At 35.8% G+C, this 19,074-nt stretch overlaps 1 pseudogene; it reads right to left on the bottom strand.

Moving 5' to 3' along the window:
- Positions 1-372: 372 nt before the first annotated feature.
- The window catches only part of LOC128222687 (dopamine beta-hydroxylase-like), a 34,181-nt pseudogene continuing 15,479 nt past the window's right edge, over positions 373-19,074 (bottom strand).

Here is a 19,074-nt window from a genome sequence, read left to right as displayed (position 1 = left end):
ACGAGTACTGTTACATTCTTTCTTTCTCTCTTTGACGCACATTCCTATCACAGAATTCTAACGTAATTGAGGCATTCTTCTCGACCAGGTGATCCAACAGCATGATGCCACCAACACTGTTACATATTCTCCATCGCGTTCTTACGCATATCGCTATAATAGGATTCTAACGTTATTGAGACATTCTTCCCGACCAGGAAAAGGTGATCCATCAGCATGTTGTCACCAGTCCATATCTCCCTTTCACATAAATCTAACACATCATTCTAACGTAACTGAGGCATTGTTATCGCCAAAAAATTGTATTTAAGTATTCAATTCGCGTTTCAAGTAGAACATCCAACACAAATCCTTAATGGAAATGAAACAGGGTCATATGTAAATCATTTATTAAACGTTTTTATTTACAAATGATAGCATAAAAACGAATTCAACACATAAACCACATACACATTATTATTTTGTTTCAAACACCGAACAAGGCCTTACAAAGGCCGCCAGTTCCTAAATGTTCGTGCTGTATTACTGCAGAACGTTTGTTACAGCTTCATATTTAATTATGTGGCGTTTTCTGCTAATGAATTGAAATAAAGGTTGAGGATTGTGTTTGTTTTGATATTAATAAGATAAAGTTAATATTTTACATGGCTGCAAGATAGCTGACGAGATATTCCTCACCTGAAATTAATTATCATTGAAAACATTGAGGTACGCTTGTCTCCTGAATGATGTTTCTAAAGTTCAAGACGAAAATAGACTTACAACTTCAGTGAAATATGAAACGTGTTTTAAAAGACACTTAGTAATAATACCGATAAATGCCCTTTATACTTTTCATCTACATTAATTGCCGAACTTTTAATAAGAACGTGTATTCGTGATGATATTAATTTACTATTGTGTTATTAGAATAACGTGATCAGGAAGCTTTCTCGGGGTTAACATATACACAAAGCATTATCAAAGGAACAATGAAAGGGCAAAAACTGCGATTATAAAATACGTCGAGGCCAGGCGGTTCTCGGCAGAAGATATGGACCCATCATTTTTTCCATTTGGTCGGTAACTTTCCTCCCACAGCTCCATATCGCACGAATCGATTGCAGCAAAGAAGGATATGACTTCGTTTCTTGTGGATTCATCCCTTAGGTACCGAGTTCTCAACAAGTCTCCTACGTCACCGATGAAGCAGGGTTGTTGCTTGAGGTTTCTAACGTAATCAAGACATTCCTCCCGGCATACAAATGGTGTGCATTTTTCTGAGACTGCTTCGTACATGGCCACAGTGTCGGGGTCTCTGTAATTAAAACGATAATGCCTTTCATTAGGTTATTATTTCTGAATGATTAAAATATTTCAACATTTTGACATCCATGACTACGTTTGAATATTTAAACATTGACATTATGTTTGAAAACGAAAGACGGAAGCTTCTGATTTTTCAAGAATCCGCACCAAGATTGGTATTTGGTTTAAAGTGTTTTCTCACTTTCATTATACATTTGAAAGGTAAATCTGTTAAATTATCAATATTACAGCACTGGTTATTCATCTTAGGAAGTTTATGCTAAAATGAACAACGTTTTTATGTGCCGTAAAGGTCTTTGTATTTGTATTTTGAACCAATTGATTTGATAGTTAAGAAACTTGAGTATATATAACAAAAAAACGCATTTGATGTTGTATGATAAGAAAGTTAAAAATATTGAAAGAATTTGATGTCGTATGCTAAGAAAGTTGAAAATATTAAAATAATTTGATGTTGTATGCTTAGAAAGTTGAAAATATCAAAACCCATTGACTTTGTTTGCTAGAAAGCTGAAAATATCACACTCGTTGCAAAACGTGTGAAGTTAATTAGCGCAGGATAAACTTTGCAATTTAAAAATAACCATGTCGGATGGCGTTTACAGTAGGAAGGTGAAGATCATAGTACGATACTGCATAACAGTTCATTTTAGAAAATGTTTACAATATAAAAAAATATGTTCCTTTATATTTCGGATTCAGGATGACTTATACTTTGTGATTTGCGATTTGGGGCGTACCTTAATCAACCACATTTTTGTAGCGTTATTGATAGTTTTTCCTTTTGTCCATTTTTATTTGTTTAGTTAGTATTGTGCTTAAAACTTCCATAACATTGTTTTCCAAACCTCGCGCATCTTTTAGAAATCAAGCAAACACCAAGTGGTGCTTTGGAAGATGGTCAGGAAATCATGCTATATTTTCTCTTTGACAAACTATTTATATATTTATTCCGTACTGATAGAAAACTTCGAAATAGTATTAATATGTATGTGTTTACGAGGGACGGCATGCTATCCTAACGTGTGTAGGTTCAATTAATCACTTACACTGGGTTGAAAATCTTCTCAAAATCACACCCTATCCTGACATTTCCGTTCATCCACATTTCACAATGATCAAGTCCCCTCATTGATACACACACTGAAATAAATACAGGAAGCTACATCTTTCTAATTAATTTCTTTTAATATGGAATACAGTTGGAAGCTGGTATTAGTCACACTCGAACCCAAATTTTGATGAAAAAAGTACTGGCGACATTCTGAAACGCTATGAAAACTGAAATAAATACAGGAAGCTGCATCTTTCTAATAAATTTCTGTTAATATGGAATATAGTTGGAAGCTATAATTAGTCACATTCGAATCCAAATTTTGATAAAAAGTACTGGCGACATTCTGAAACGCTATGAAAACGAGCACCAGCAGGTTATTATAAATACGCTCGACTTATATACATTGGATGCAGAGTTATGATTATATTCGAAATGTTTTAAACATCAAACCACTCATGTTACCCTTTTGTCAAGAGGGTATTCAAAATACCCGTAAGCCTAAGCCTACATTTTTGTTAGACCGTTATCGATTTACAATGTGACAGGGGTGATGAAAACATTAACCCCATGCATAGGAAACAAGAAAACATTATAATTGATAAATAGCAACAATGTGCAATGTATCAACAACAAGCCCTGTAACCCAAATATCTACTACGATATTGTTTACGGAAGCTTGAACTAAAATCAAATTACAAACGGACACTTTTCGCTTCGTGCATAGAAGTGACGAATATGAAGAGAATTTGTTTCATCTAAATTCCTAACGAAAAAAATGAACTGTCAACAGCAAGGACAAGCTCAGCAGTCAAAAAAAATATTCTGATATTGTTTACAGGAATATGAAGCAAAATACAAATACAAACACACCATATCGTTATGAGCTATTGTAAACTGTCTGTCAACACACACTACTCACTTTTTGACCGCAAGTTTTCCTTAGGGTAGTAAATAAGGAAAGCAAAACACATTTCGTCTTGCGTCCCTTGGCCATAGTTGACTGTTTTTGTTTTGTCAAGCGATTGCCATACACAGGTTGTGTGGAGTTCGTCTCCAGGACGAACGGTTATAGGATCCTCATATCTGTAAAAATTGGATATATTGGTATTGCGTTCTAACACAAGCTATACAGTCTTGTTTCAAGTTTAATATAACAAGCTTACTCCATATGTTTGTAAACAATGTAATTGGAAACAATCATCGGTTAATTGGTACATATTAGCAAGTCATTCGGTTATTTCTAGTTTTGTTTTATGATTAAGATGTATTAGAATGAAGTAGTTCATTTTCCATTCAATTATTCAGAGTCAATCCCATCATCAGCGCAGTTGAAAAAGGTAGGTCTTTTTATATATTCTAATCGGAAAAATGCGAAGGCCGGCTTACTAACACTCGTTAAATACAATTGTGAATTATATAACGACTCTTGACAGATCCTATATATGCCATTTATCATATATATCATAGCTTAAATAAATCGCATTTTAATGGGTAGATTTCGTGAGAAGAAAATAGTACTTTTGTTCTTTTGGGAGTAAGGTCCAGAGAACCCATGACCTCTTAGCTGAGAGGGCATCTATGGCATTAGACCACTCTCGCCGTATCAAAGATGGTCTAGATATATATGTTATCTACGAATATCGTTTATGTTTAATATCAGAATATTTTGAAAAAGAACGAAGACTACGTTCATCTTCAGAACTTAAGGGGTTATACACCGTATGATGAAATAGCGAAACAAATAAAAAAAATGTCGAAAACTGACATAAACATGGTATCGTTGTGTACAATGCATTGAAACTAACTAACTGAAGTACAACATAGTTTACAATTAATTTATTTTTCGCAGTTGTTCGTATTTTTCAATTAAAAAAGATTACTTGGTATGTATACCTAGTAGAATTCATTCTAATGCGTGATTGGCTAGTCGATGTTATCACGTGATATTACCAAGTAAATAGCTCAAATATTCCATGTGTTTAGGGTAAACATTCGTAGCACAGTGGATACAACACTAGACTGCATTTTTGGCGACACCGGTTCGAACCCGATCTCCGACTGATTTCTTTTTACATTTTGGTATTTATTTTACAAATATGATATCAAAGATTAAAACATTTTATCAAATAATTATCCTGCGAATCTATACAGAAAAAACAACATTTTTTAGTGCCAATCTTGTGTATAGTCCCTTTAACATTCCATCGGGAACGCTAAGCTAAGATTCGTATTAAAAACAACGAATTTTTAAATAAACCTGAACTCACTCATAATACACAGGACTGTTGTAGTCGAAGTGGTCATCCTTTGCTAGGTACTCTATACGCAGTCCATTTCGATTCAGCTCTGTGATTTGGGCCTTTCCTGACGTTAAACAAACTTATTATAGACAAGTACTTCAAATTATGTTTGATTACAAACCAAACGAGCTTTAAGAGCATTTAAACAAAGCTATATCAACGAACTACTAGTAACAGTGAGCGCCTAACCTCAACGAGTTATCAATCGTGCTATACTTATTTAATTATTTTACATAAACGCTTAAAATGAGCCAGTGTCAACATTAAGGTAATGAAGTTTATACTACTTGATGACCGAATTCAAAAATCAGCTTTTTTAATGTTCCAAAGAAGTTTCGTTATACCTTATTGGAAGAAATTTATATACCAAATACGATAGCTCTTATCAGAAAAGTGGGCACACGAATGATATACTTACCCATCGTATGCATGTGGTTAAGAGCGAATGTGACCTGTAAATCTCCCGTCATGATCTGATTGGTACAATTGCCAGGACAGGTGCCCTCTTCCACGTGTCCCATTTTACCCGGCGGAATGGCGATGTAACTTTGACCAATCGTTAACACACCAGCATTGTAAGGGCGGAGATTCGGAGTGAGGTATAGTTTCGTAGCCAGAACTATCTGTGTAACTGTCGACGAGAGAGGGATTGTTCCAATGAAACTGAAATGGGAATATATGTATCAATTCGATGGGAGTTGTTTCTTTCAAATCTTATTGTAGATAAGTGTACGTTTAATGGTGTAGATGTGGTTCTAGTGAGTTTGAAATAGATTTATTTCATATCTGGTATTGAGACAGTTTTTGTTTTCATATAAATGCTAACATCGTATGCATGCACATAGTAGCCATAAAACACAAAACGATTATCATGATTAGGTTCTTTTTTATCATGTAGCTATATACGACATTAAATCAATCAGTTTATGTTATGTTTCGCGCTATTCCCAATTCTTTTCAAGTTGATGCGTGCTCTGATGAGGATTAATAGTAAGTGATATGTTCGTCGTGGCCCACCTGATTTATTTTGATTTAGTAATTATTGATAAATGATGGAACAAGTGTGAGGTTACATATTTCAGAAGAAAAATGCACAACACTTGTCCTTCGGGATATTTGGATATATCCTAGTGATTCTTGAAAACAGAATACTGTTAAAACCTTTGCAAGGAGTACAGAGCCTATCAATTAACCTTTCAATGGAATGATGCTACCACTTTCAACTTCCACTTTATAGACAAAGTTAATGTGTACTTGTGCTGTTGTTTTGTTCTTATGACGTTGTGTTTTTATCCCCGGCCTTGAAAAGGCGAGGGGATATAGCAATGGTAGGCGCGATTCCGTGCGTGCGTGCGTGTGTGCATGTGTGCGTCCGTCCGTCCCACATTCATTTCTTTGCATCTCCCCTTACATTTCTCATACGATTTCTACCAAACTTTCACAGATGATCATAAAGTGAAGCAGCGCATATTGTGGGGCTTTCCCGATTCGACCATTTTTAAAAGAGTTATTGCCTTTTGCTTATTTTACGTTTAAAATAGGTTTCTTCGCAACTCCTCTTACGTTTTTCATGCGATTTCTACTAAACTTTCACAATTTGATGATCATAAAGTGAAGCAGCGAATTTTGTCGGGCTTTCCTGATTTGACCATTTTGAAAGAGTTATTGCCCTTTGCTTATTTTACATTTAAAATTGGTTTCTTCGCAACTCCTCTTACGTTTTTCATGCGATTTCTACCAAACTTTCACAGATTGATTATCATAAAGAGAAGCAGCGCATATTGTCGGGCTTTCCGTTTCGACTATTTTTGAAAGAGTTATTGGCCTTTGCTTATTTTACATTTAAAATTGGTTTCTTCGCAACTGCTCTTACGTTTTTCATGCGATTTCTACCAATTTTTCACAGATTGATGATCGTAAAGTGAAGCAGCGTATATTGTCGGGCTCTCCTGATTTGACCATTTTTGAAAGAGTAATTGCCTTTTGCTTATTTTACATTTAAAATTGGTTTCTTCGCAACTCCTCTTACGTTTTTCATGCGATTTCTACCAAACTTTCACAGATTGATGATCATAAAGAGAAGCAGCGCATATTGTCGGGCTTCCCGATTCGACCATTGTTGAAAGAATTATAGCCCTTTGTTTATTTTACATTTAAGATTGGTTTCTTCGCAACTCCTCTTACGTTTTTCATGCGATTTCTACCAAACTTTCACAGATTGATGATCGTAAAGTGAAGCAGCGCATATTGTCGGGCTTTCGCGATTCGGCCATTCTTGAAAGGTTATTACCTTTTTTACATTTAAAATTGGTTTCTTCGCAACTCCTCTTACGTTTTTCATGCGATTTCTACCAAACTTTCACAGATTGATTATCATAAAGAGAAGCAGCGCATATTGTCGGGCTTTCCGGATTCGACTATTTTTGAAAGAGTTATTGGCCTTTGCTTATTTTACATTAAAATTGGTTTCTTCGCAACTGCTCTTACGTTTTTCATGCATTTTCTACCAAACGCTCACAGATTGATGACTATATAGTGACGCAGCGCATATTGTCGGGCTTTCGCAATTCGACCATTTTTAAAAGAGTTATTGCTCTTTCTTTGTTTTACATTTAAAATTGGTTTCTTCGCAACTCCTCTTACGTTTTTGACTATATAGTGACGGAGCGCATATTTTCAGGCTTTTGCAATATGAACTTTTTTGAAAGAGTTATTGCCCTTTCTTAATTTTACGCATTTCTTATGTTCCCGAGGAACTACCCTTACCATTGATTGGCTTTCGTTACAAAAAAATGCCCCCATGAGGCGGGGGATATAGCTGTCTGTGACCGCTCTTGTTCTTGTTGTATGCGGCCTTCATCCAAGAACTAGGCCACATATGTGACAGTTTTGCATGTCCAAATATTTTCAATAGTATTATAACGCATGTTGGTTGATTCCCCTGCTTATATTATTTTGGGTTATAATAGGACACCATCAATTAAATGAAATGAGACATAGAGAATAAACTATGTTCATTATGATTTCAAACGTCTAGCTACTTACTTGTTTGGGACGGTATCTGTTAGTAATACAAAAAAATTAGGGATGGAAGCGAATATCCGGATATCCGGATGTCACGCAAGTATTCGGATACCTAAATGGGTATTCGAATATTCGTTAAGAATTAAAATTTTAATGAAATAGCTTAGCAGAGACATAGCAATTGTTATAAAACATTTCAGATGAAATATTTCAGGTGATCAACAGTGTCTGTCGCGAAGCGGGTATGTGTCACAAATCGTCTGCTAATTGGGTGTTTGCACAAGGCGTGATATTGTGTCCTTGTGCAGCACCCTGTAAAGTTCTATGACCTTGTTTACAATGACAAGTGTCTTATGATCTCAGATGTGCTTGATTGACACTAATTGGCACTAGTTGATATTAAACGGATTGATCATTAATCCGTAGGATTTGATCGTCCAATCACAGTATAAGGGTCGTGCAATCAAAGCTATTAATGACCAATCGTATTTTTGATGAATATGCATGAAGAAATTATTGCTATCTGAAAAATAAATACAAAAACAAATTTGTTTATCTTTTCACTTTCAAGTTCCATCATTTTGCATCTTGTAATTTATTTTTCATACGATATGTAAACATGTTTAGTTTATTGATAAATAAAAAAAGTACACGCATGTAAAAAAAGAAAAATCAGATCGTCTTTTTGTCTTCATATCTTTTCCGCAATTATATCCTTCATTACAAAACACCACAGAAATTTTAGGTATTGCATTAAATCAAACGATGTAATGAAATACAATTACAATCGACTATCAAATAATCAAAGCGTCATCTAACATGAAACCTGCTGATAAATAACAAACTCGAAAGCACGTGGCAGTAACCAAGCAACCACCTCGGCTGAAGTGACTATCAAATTCGCGAGGTGTTTATGTGGTATTCATCATGAGTTTTATGACGTAAAATGAGTTGTTTAGCTTTGATTATAACATTATAAATTATTAAGACTGAGAAAGAATGAATGAAAACGTGAAATTGCAATATGACGAATTATAAATTAAGTGGACAATTCTGTCAAATGACAGAAGGTGGGTGACATATAATAGGAAATTTACTTATTATGAAAACAATTTGATACGAGTATCCGGATAGTATTCGAATACTTGATACGAATATCCGGATACCGATTTGGTATCCGGTTCCATCCCTAAAAAAAAATACATGAAAATTATGACAATAAAATTATCAAATTCGGTTTGATTAATAGCAATGGTAGATCTATGCACTCTGTCCCATAGTCCCCAAGCTACGACGTTGTCATGTTTCTCTCAATTGGCATTGCTGTACTTGATCACATGTAATGCTTACACTAACGGATATGAATGAAATGATCAGATTCTAGCTAGACCCTAGAGATTGTTTTCTCGCTGATAATACAATACGTTGGCAGTAAAACACCATACCTCCATCACAGCATACTTCAGTCCTTTTTCTCCAGCAACCTGGAATCCCATGTTTTCATTGAAACATATCCCATTGCTACCTGCTGCCCATAAACTTATCATCTCCCGACACGATTGCATTTCCCCCTGACAATTCCATGGTTTGTTCAGCTCTCTTGGTGCTGTGTCTGTAACACATATGTTGGCAATATGCTTCTTATGTTTGTTAATAATTGATCTAGTTTTAAAGGCTTCTGCCCCGACATGCTCCTTTACATTTAAGTAATGACAAAAAGTGATCAAGATTTTCAGTAATTCATTTAATAACCATCTGTAAAAACGATTTTTATGCTGTTTGAGGTTTCTATGGTACGTAATCGCGAATTGAGTGCCTGCATTATAACCTGATACTAACGCATTCCCCGTCCAGTATTGAATATAATTGATATGAATACAAGGGGAACTGACATCGCGCCGAACCATCCAGATATAAATATTCTTAATTTATAAGCAAATGGTTAAATTTACTAGTCGTTGACTTTGATTATTTTGCTTAATAAAGAAGATATTCATCGAAGGTGGACGTAATCCGATTTAGTGTCCTATCAATGAGTTACTAAGCTCATTGTCACTATAAGTTTAGTGAAAGGGACTGAATAGAATAAATAATAAAACCAATTTTTGAAGTGTAAGCAACTCCGTAGCATTTAAAACGCTACAAATAGAGACAAGAAGAAATTTTACAATTTCCTACGCAGTGATCACCCCTGGCAATCAGACTAGAACTATCCCATTATAACTTGAAATCAGCTGTATAATATTTCTTTTAACAAAAAAAATGGTTTATTTTATATCTTAGATAGTTTAATATAATTCTGATTATTTAAGATAAATGGAAGTTAGAACACGAAAACAAATCAAAGATAATTAATAATCTTTAAATATAAGTCACGTGATATCTATTCACGGACACGTGATTTTCAAGGTTTCAGCGATTACTGTACTGTACAGGAAGTAACGTTTTGTGGTTTTTAGGATGTTTAATAAACGCCTGTCTGGCACTCTTCACTTCCGGTTTAAAAAACAAGTTCTACCAAAGCTAGATACATCATTTCATATTATGTCACTTATTTAGTTTATGTTCGCAACAAGGTTAACATAATATAAAACTACTATTAGTACGCATTGCGAAATGTAAATCAATATTTAGATACTTTTGAAATGCACTGTTTGTTTTGCCATCGATCATATGCTGACCACATCTGGATCAACATATATAGGTGATAACCAACAAAGAAGCTATTTAGCATTGACAAACAAGACGCATGTATACGCACTTAAAAAGACCTAGTAATGTTTGATTGAATTGCCACAGACGACTAATTTAGCTACGATTATTTTGTACTCAAAATAAGGATATTTTTTTCAGTTTGGAAGCATGGGTTTTACCCAGGTTTTAACTGCAGCCCAATATAACTTTCATCTAATTTCACTTGCATAGATAGGCACGTCAGAATGTTATGGTCCTGTATGGAAAACATTTGGGAGTAACAATAATTACCCATTCCAGAACATCCGTAGACGATGATGTGGTGCATGACCTCCCTGTTGTCGATGATTGGGGTAGAGGCGATCAGATGGTAGGGCTTATCCGATGGAAGCTCAAAAGCCATACACATGTATGTGGTTTCCTGGGCAGGGACTGGCGTTTCTGGATAGCGTATGTCCATTTTGACGGTATCTAAACAATAAATGTTTTTGTTTTGCAATTCGTAACATGTCGATGCATTTTAAAGACCTAATCTATATTGCAGTTGCATATCTCTATTTCACCTTTTTACACCTCAACTTCTTAAATGAACTGCATTACGGCTATTGCGATTATTATACGATGAACGCAACATCTTCGGATCGTGAGTCATCGAATAACAATATGAATGTAAATTAAAAACATATTTATCTTGTAATTGTTTGTTAAGTGTCAGCAGACCGCGAAGAACTTAAATCAACATGTTAGAGAGTAAAAATCTATGATATGTTAAATGAATTGTTGTTATTATTGTTTCAAGTTTACGCTTAGAAAGTGAATTGAAGTGACTAACTTTTTCCCGCGTTATTGTGACGTCATTTGATAAACTGTTTCCGGCTACGGTCTGTCGTTCTATTTGAAACTTTTTTAAATTGAAATGAAGTATATTTTGCAATTTTTGAACAAAATAATGAACTTTTAGTGTAAATATAAGTAATGAATTGCGTAGTTTATGTCATTATCTTGGATATAAACGCAATTGGACTGGTTCAAGTACGCGTTGGGTCCACACACTATAACATGCCGGATTGCCTTTTTACCCCGATAATGACATCAGTCCTGCAAGTTATTCCTCAAAAACAAATTTAAGTTGGCAGCTCTAAAATCTTTTAAGTGAGAGGTTTTATTTACTGGTTGATTGTTCATATGATTTCAAAATATGATATCCGTAAAATAAACAAATGCATGTTGATTCACATCTGGGTCTATTAAACAGCATAAAACTGTTCCTACAAAACGAACTTGACCTTCTGTTTAGATTGGAGGGCAGTCAAACTATCCACTATATTCATAGACTACAAACGACTACATAGATTCCCTGCACACTTGCTACCTCTATATGCTCACATACCCCTGGTGGAAACAAAAACTAAACTCTACCTTCTGCGTGTATGGGAGGGCAATCAATCTCTCCAGTATTTCCACAGTCTACAAAAGAGTTATTACCATTACATGTGCTACCTCAATAGGCTCACATACCCCTGGTGGAAACGACAACTAAACTCTACCTTCTGTGTGTATGAGAGGGCGATCAAACCCTCCGGTATTTTCGCAATATACAAGCCAGTTCTTCCCTACACAATTGCTACCTCTATAGGCTCACATACCCCTGGTGAAAACAACAACTAAACTCTACCGTCTGCGTGTATGGGAGGGCAGTCAAACTCTCCGGTATTTCCACAGTCTACAAACGAGTTTCTCCCTGCACACGTGCTACTACCCAATGGCTCACATACACCTGAAGATAATAACAACTTAACGTACAGGTCGAGCCTCAAGAAACAAGAAACATATAAGTTTCAAATTTTAACAATTAATGTAGGAATACACATTCAAAAACGAACAGCAGAAACAGACATAGAGCTGTTCTTAGATTGTTTCATGATTTTTATAGTCAAATACGTCGTCTTTGGTTATTAAGATTTTTTATAAGCATTGAAAAAATATATTTTGATAATTACACTAAATTTAAAATAGGACGATATTGACTTGTGAATATCACTGTGATGTAATGTCATTCCAACAAATTGATCTCAAATAAAAAACAAAACAAAAAACAAAACAAATTAAACCGAGAAAAAAATATAACTTGTTATTATGGGGTACCGTCCCTAAGGTTTTACCTGGATGTGAAAGACCGGAAGTGACTGCTGGGGTCTGTCCTTGGCTCCATATACAGTCAGGATCTCCCAGCTCTTCTCCGTTCGTCCGTCCATCTCCATCTGAATCCATTCTGCAGATTGTAGAGTCCCAAACCTATACGAATATAAACAAAGAAAGAACTTTCAGGGATATAAGATATCAAATGCTCTAATGGTGGCACATGTGCGAGATTGAGTAGTAACGCATTATGTTACGTTACACAATAGTGTGTGTCTTCGTCGTGGGATAAATTGGAGTACTCGGAAAAATCCACTGGTTAAAAGGTTATTTTGTCTTTTCAATATAAACATTTACATAAGAGAGGCTTCATTGTGATGATGTAAATAATCCTAGCTCAGACTAACCTAAGTTTGTAAGTATTATACATATTGATATATACCTTCCCGTTTGCATCAAAGTCCCTTCCAAAGGGGTTCCTAACCCCTCCACCCGCCTGGTTCTCGTGCCCGACCCCCTCCCATATTCGAGAGGAGTCACATGGATGAGGTACGCTGTCACCATTCGGTATTTTTATTTGAAGACTTGGGTAGGCATGCACAGAGGAGAGCAACATGCAAACAGCAGGCAACCACCTGCAATGTAGAAGACTTTTATTAGAATGGTTATATACTAACCAGTTTTTAACATTCGATACGATTTTTTAAACAATATGAGAAATGTTTGTTTCAGAGTTTAAAGAGTCCACAGGCGAGTTCAAAGTTTACCGTATTGCCTATCAAGTATCATAATTGGCGAATAAGTACCTTACTAAAATATATAGCTCAGTATTTCATCTATGACTTTCATAATGGTGATATTTCGGCGTAAATATAAAACATCATATCAGAGTACCTAAAAATCCAAACCTATATTGAGCTTACAAGTGAAGCGAAATGGTCGTCCGCGCAATCAAAATGATGATTCGTTTAAAGCTGCACTCTCACAGATTGAACGTTTTGACAACTTTTTTATTTTTTGTCTTGGAACGAGCAGATTTTTGCGAAAATCCATGGACGGTTTAGGCCATAAAACATTAATTTAAAAAACAAAACAGTTGTAAAAATGATTAATCTGTGAGAGTGCAGCTTTAAGAGATTTAAGCGAGCAAAAACCCTTTTTAGAGCTACACAGCGGAGGCTCTCCGAAATATATGTTTATAATGTTTTTGATAAAATCGATAACGCGGCAGAAACAGATGACAAGTTATTTTGGCGCCTTCTTAGAAAGTTGAAAAATAAAAACCCTAATAGTGTTTCAAAACTCGAGGTTGATGTCGTAAAGTACGAGGTTGAGATGATAAAGGATAGTTTTGCTAGTTTTTACCGATCCGTATTTGATGTTGGTTATAATGAGTCGCTTTTAGAGTTTGAGCGTGAAGTTAATGACAGAATAAATGAAAGGAATCGCGAATCTTTACCAGATAATATTACATTTAAAGAAATTTCAGAACGTGAAATTAGGGTCGCGATTAAAAGATTAAAACGTAGAAAAGCGCCCGGTCCAGACTCGGTGTTAAATGAACACGTTTTATACGGTGGGCAATCAGTTATTATGACCCTTAAGGTTCTGTTTAATAATATAGTACTCTACCAAGAGTATCCAGCGTCATGGAAACGTAGTTACATCATCCCTTATAACAAAGGAAATGGCAAGCCACGGTCAACTCATAGGAGTTACAGGCCGATTTTACTTATTTCTACGTTTTGCAAAAATTTACGTGTCATCGTATTAAGTAGATTTGATAAAATGTCATTTTCCAAATTTCCAAACACACAACGACAAGGATTTCAAAAAGAATTTAGTTGTATAACTGCAACTTTTATTATCCAACCTAAGATAAGTAGATCCAATAATTTAACCATGCTAGAAATTCTTATCTTGACCACGGGCGAAGATAAAATGCCCGTATGGAACTCATTTTTAATGGTCATCACATTGTAATTACCTCCCTTGTTGAAGACTGTCGTCTGTAGCAACATGGAAAGCTTGTCTTGTGGCAATATTTAGAATGCTTCTTAATTATTTCTCGCTTCAAATGTCACCCTAAAAAAGTTTTCGCGCACCTTTCAAGAAATAATGCTTCACTCGCCTAAGAACTATTTAAAGACCGATATGATTATTAAAATAATCTGAATCACTGCGCGCATATCCATGGCAACCACGTTTTATCCCATAGCCATACTCATTTATTTTGAAAGAAAATCATTTTTACTAAATTTTGTTTAACTGAGGTTAGAGAAAAAGCATCTATCATAGCCGCTCGTGTAAGATAGGGTCATCGAAACCTTCGCGCAGTATGTTTTGCGGAAACGAGGTCAGCCAAAGGCGCCAAAGTTGGTTCAATTGCTGCAGGAATTCCAACCCTCGCATATGACGTTACACGTATTCAAGAAAGGTGCCAAAAGGGAAAAGTCTCATTCCACGCTTTGGAAGGTTATGTACTACATGGCGAGGTTCTTAGTCCACTTACTGCTACAAGCATATAAAAAAATCATTATTCAAACTAATTTGTATGGATGCAAATAGTTGAATAACGTCAAGGCATCAGATCTCGATATTATCAATCGAACTCAACAGTATGTACAAATGATCCAAGGCTTGAATAAACACACTCGTTCCGACATGTGCGCAAATACAAATCAGTTCTATATTTGTGTTATTTTTTGAAATTACTAATGACAGAACTAAGACCTCAGTTGCTTTTTTGTTTAGAAACTTACGGATAGTTTTTATCTTTAAATAGTTCAACATAGCAGTTTTACACTTTCTTTTAATATGCTCTTTGAAATTAAGTGTGGCATCTAGAAAAGCACCCAAATATCTGATATAATTATGCAGTTTGATGTTATCACCGCATATTTCAATTTCTTTGGTGTTACATTTATCCAACTGCGGGCAACTACTAAACATGATAAATTCGGTTTTGGATGCATTCATATTAATTTGTTATTGTTCATCCAGTCGGTTATGACTATAGCACAACCTTGAAGTTCATGAATTGCAGCTTCTTCTGCGATTGTTGTTGGTTTGAAACGAACGTTCGCTGTATGGTCGTCCGCAAACCCAAACACGGAAATGGACGGGGGCACAATGTCAAATAGAGTCCCAACATAAGTCAAATAGAGCCAAGGACCCAAACAACTTCCTTGCGGGACACTACATGTTAGATGGCGCTGAGATGAAGAAATTTGATTCACCTTCACGCAGCAGCCACGTGGTCGCAGGTACGAATCCACCCATTCCAGCGCTGATCCACAAACACCATACTGGTTGGTCAATACATCGACGAGAATGTCGTGGTCGACCGTGTCGAACGCCGCACTAAGGTCTATAGCTATTAGTGCCGTAACCTAAGTACATTACACTATAACCATGAGCTATTGACTGTATAGTTACTGACCGGTGTATACAACACAGCTTTTATTGCAGGTATGGGGAAAGTAATGTATTTTCGCGGCCAATGAAAGTTACTGTTGACAACAAAACGCAGGCATTATTTTTATATACTAGCTGTATTACTCATCTTGAATATTATAATATTCAAGAACTGTTTGGCAAATATGCATAACCAATAACATTACAGTATATAAATATGTCTTTTTTAGAGGAACTACTTAACGTCAAAAGAGGTTTAAAATTACTGCGCTTGATGACGTCAGTAAACAACGTCGCACGCGCTTTTCATCATAACACACACCAGTTTTTAGCATTAAACATTTGAAATAAACTATGAAAAATTGGGAGGACGTAATTTCGTTTCATGCAAACATTAAGTGAGAGAATGTTTCATTGCAAACGAAATTAGAATGAAAAGTGCCGATTCTGGTTCCAACCTTTGCCTGGTAAGTGGACTTTTTCTTTAAATTTTGAAAAATGTATGCATCCAGTATTTGGCGAAAAACATATTCTTCCATCGACATCTTAGTTTGGTATCATAACTTTAAAGATAAAGAAAGTTATTGAACAGATTGTGGCTCAGGAGGCAATGTTTACAAATAAATGTGTTGATCTTATACACAATTTTTCATAAAAAAAGCGATTGGAAGTATAATTGTTTTGAAAATGGCAACTGTTGATCCTTTATTCTAATAATACATTTCAATGTTAGAGCATTTCATTATTTCCTACATTAATTATTAAAACGTCATTTATTGTCAATAAATTGATTAAAGTAATTGATAACAGAATAGAACTATACAGATTATTCAGGTTTCAGGCAATAAACTTGTTTTCAATGGCACCAATAACGTTAAGACATATTAAGTAATGTCTTTCGTTATGTCAACAAGTATAACAATAAAGTACAGTCGGAACCCGTTGTCTCAAACTCGCTTGGCTGGAATTCCTCGTTGGCTCGAACTTGATTTAGAAGACAGATTTTTTATACTTAAGGATATCAATCCCGCTTGGCTCGAATTGTCTGACGCTCGAAGTATTTTCGCCGGTCCCTTGGCGTTCGAGCCAACGGGGTTCGACTGTAGTTATCATTTTTCAGACGTTGGAGTAGATGGTAATGAATTTCGCCAGGGTTATACCAATAAAACAGTTTGAAAGAGCTATCATAACGGATTACCAGATGATCGCCTAAATAATGATAATGTCACAACTAACTGATCAAGATGAAACTGATCCAAAAACACTTGTTAATTCAAGCATTCTACGTATAAAACGGGAACGTGATGAAAGTAATGCATCATTCTGTGGAAGTGATGCTGGCTATATTGACGAATGTGAGGACTACTCACAACCCTTCTTGCCCCAGCAGTTCTTCCAGGATTTAGACAACCAACTCATGGGCTTACCGAGAAACGATTATGTGCGCGACATAGTGAAGCTCTGTAACCATGATTACCATCGAATAGACGAATATCGACGCCCGGTTATCGGAAAGGGCTAGAACCATTAAAGACTGTCCGCAAACGCGCCTGGTCAATAGGCACAACTCCTCCCAGGCTTCAAGAGAATTTAAATGTGCTTCAGACTGTTACACGATCAGTGCTTTCATAGGTGGCGAATTGTCTAGAGACATACAGGACGTATTTGTAAACATAGCAACGAATGAAACTATCGTTATCGAACCGAAAATGGACACCGATTTCATGTGATTTCTATGATTGCCAACTTACAGTTGGAGGTATCGAATATATCAAGGACCATACAAGTCGTGCAAAACGAAATCACTAACGTAACATCGAATTACAGACTCATGAATGGAACATAAAGGAGCATATTAGCTAGGTTCACAGATTCTACAGCTACATCCGATATAAAGAAACTACAGAATGAGACAACAAAACTTGGTGTATCGATAGCTACAATTAATCAGAGAATGCTTGAAAAAGAACAGATACAAAGGAATACGAACAATGAGACCACAATAAGGCGAAACTATGCGGAGATAGCAAAGGAAACACCAGAAAAGACGAAAGTTAGTGTAATGTTACCTGATCTAGCTAATAACAAAGAACAAAGAACAACGCCGTTACCACAAAAGGAACTGCCTGTGTATCAAGCGCCCCACAAAGAGGTGCAAACTAAAACCCCAGAAACAAGCCTCCAAAACATAGATGTAGAAAGCCCAAAGGTTATAGCAGCTAAGAGCACACCACAAACGTCTACGCGCGATAAAACACATAACGAACCTGCGGCAAATATACAAGAGACAACGCAACAAACACGTGTTTCAGCAAGTAAGCTAGACGACGGTACTCCTCATTCCAAAGATGACCGTTTCGTATCGGCAAGGAAAAGAAAAAAATGTTGCTTACTATATCGGAAACATTGACAGGGACGTAACGGAATCCGATATATATTTATAGCTACTTTAAAGACAATGACGTTTATGTATCATACATACGTCTGTTTCGCGGAAAACGAGGGTCATCTGCAAAAATCCAAGGCGCCAAAGGCGCCAAAGTTGGTTCAATTGCTGCAGGAATTCCAACCCTCGCATATGACGTTACACGTATTCAAGAAAGGTGCCAAAAGGGAAAAGTCTCATTCCACGCTTTGGAAGGTTATGTACTACATGGCGAGGTTCTTAGTCCACTTACTGCTACAAGCATATAAAAAAAAATCATTATTCAAACTAATTTGTATGGATGCAAATAGTTGAATAACGTCAAGGCATCAGATCTCGATATTATCAATCGAACTCAACAGTATGTACAAATGATCCAAGGCTTGAATAAACACACTCGTTCCGACATGTGCGCAAATACAAATCAGTTCTATATTTGTGTTATTTTTTGAAATTACTAATGACAGAACTAAGACCTCAGTTGCTTTTTTGTTTAGAAACTTACGGATAGTTTTTATCTTTAAATAGTTCAACATAGCAGTTTTACACTTTCTTTTAATATGCTCTTTGAAATTAAGTGTGGCATCTAGAAAAGCACCCAAATATCTGATATAATTATGCAGTTTGATGTTATCACCGCATATTTCAATTTCTTTGGTGTTACATTTATCCAACTGCGGGCAACTACTAAACATGATAAATTCGGTTTT

Source organism: Mya arenaria, chromosome 17 (assembly GCF_026914265.1).
Source record: "Mya arenaria isolate MELC-2E11 chromosome 17, ASM2691426v1".
Classification (NCBI taxonomy): domain Eukaryota; kingdom Metazoa; phylum Mollusca; class Bivalvia; order Myida; family Myidae; genus Mya; species Mya arenaria.
Note: the sequence above shows the minus strand (reverse complement) of the source record. Positions and strands in the feature narration are given on the sequence as shown.